Raw genomic sequence first — 1,433 nt, 5'->3', positions numbered from 1 at the left:
GCCTTTTCAAAAGAATGCAATGTTTACAAAACGTATCATATAGAGGTTAAATACCTCGCAATGAAATCAATGAATGACGTATTGTCCATATGGATTTGGAGCGATCGTCACAACACTGCTCACAACTAATTCGTATTGAGTGGATATCTTTAGTCATCTTTTCCATTCGTCTCTCAACAGCATCTATCTTTGCGGAAATGGAATCTAAGTCATGGCTAGAATCGGCTCTAGCTGCTTTAGATGATCTAACGATATCTTTTTTTTTGGTGCCACTCATGTGAGTGGGAAGCAGTGTTATCAATAATTTTGTAAGCATCAATTGCTGTTTTCTTCATAATGGAACCACCAGCTGCTATATCGATGTCTTTCCTTGTAGTGATGTCGCATCCTTGGTAGAATATTTGTACTATTTGACAGGTGTCTAAACCATGTTGCGGACATCCTCTTAATAACTTTCAAATCTTGTCCATGCCTCATATAGAGTTTCATTTGGCTTTTGTGTGAACGTAACAATTTCTCCTTGAAGTCTCACGGCTTTAGATGCCGGAAAGAATTGTTTAAGAAATTTTTCAACTAAAACGTCCCATGTATCAATCGCTCCTTCAGGTAACGATTCTAACCAATCTTTAGCTTCTCTCTTTAAAGTCCAGGGAAATAACATGAGATATATCTGTTCATCCTCCACTTCTCTTATTTTAAATAGTGTGCAGATCCTATTAAAGGTACGAAGATGTTCATTTGGATCTTCCTTCGGTGCACCACTAAATTGGCATTGATTAGTTACCATGTGTAGAATTTGTCCTTTGATTTCATAATCTGGCGCATTTATGTCTGGTTGAGTAATTGCATGACCTTGGCCAGTGCGTTTAGCTCTCATTCGGTCTTCCATACTTAGAGGTTTCAGATTTTCCATAATTGAATTTGTTGAATCTGAATCACTAGAGGATTCTGATTTAATGGTTGGTTCCTCAATAATCTCCGTTTGAATGATTGGTGGTTCCGGAGGAAAGATTAATGGTTCAGGATCTATGAATTGTCCCTGAATATTCTCCGAATTCTCAACTGTGAGGTCATGTTCAAAAAATGGATTATTGGAAATTTGAATTGGAGTAATTGGTCGACTGAATGACGATTCTAAAGAAAAATCAACGGCGACAATATTTGCTAGATGTCTTGATCGAGTTACAGGTGGTGAACGTACAAAAGGTGGTGAACGTTTTGCTCGGTGCATTCACTGAATATCCTATTAGTTGTAAAAATAAGAAAAATTATATAAGTTATCAAATTAATAGACTTTTCTGATTTTGCCCACGTTTCGAATAGCCAAAAGATGCAGCAGAGGGGCAGGATTTGTTTGGTCTCAATATAATTGAGTACTGTTTGACTCCAATAACCCGGTCCACGTACAAATCCAACTATTACTACGAACCAGA

The 1,433-nt window shown here is 37.3% G+C and overlaps 1 non-coding gene across 1 annotated transcript; it reads left to right on the top strand.

Annotated features, from left to right (window-relative positions):
* The first annotated feature begins 423 nt into the window (after positions 1 to 423).
* LOC139887251 (small nucleolar RNA R71) lies at positions 424 to 529 on the top strand. The gene has a single exon (XR_011773089.1). It is a non-coding gene; the product is annotated as a small nucleolar RNA R71 (small nucleolar RNA).
* Positions 530 to 1,433: the final 904 nt, after the last annotated feature.

Source organism: Rutidosis leptorrhynchoides, chromosome 1, assembly GCF_046630445.1.
Source record: "Rutidosis leptorrhynchoides isolate AG116_Rl617_1_P2 chromosome 1, CSIRO_AGI_Rlap_v1, whole genome shotgun sequence".
NCBI classification, from domain to species: domain Eukaryota; kingdom Viridiplantae; phylum Streptophyta; class Magnoliopsida; order Asterales; family Asteraceae; genus Rutidosis; species Rutidosis leptorrhynchoides.
The sequence above is the reverse complement of the archived record's forward strand: the minus strand, read 5'-3'. Positions and strand labels throughout refer to the sequence as shown.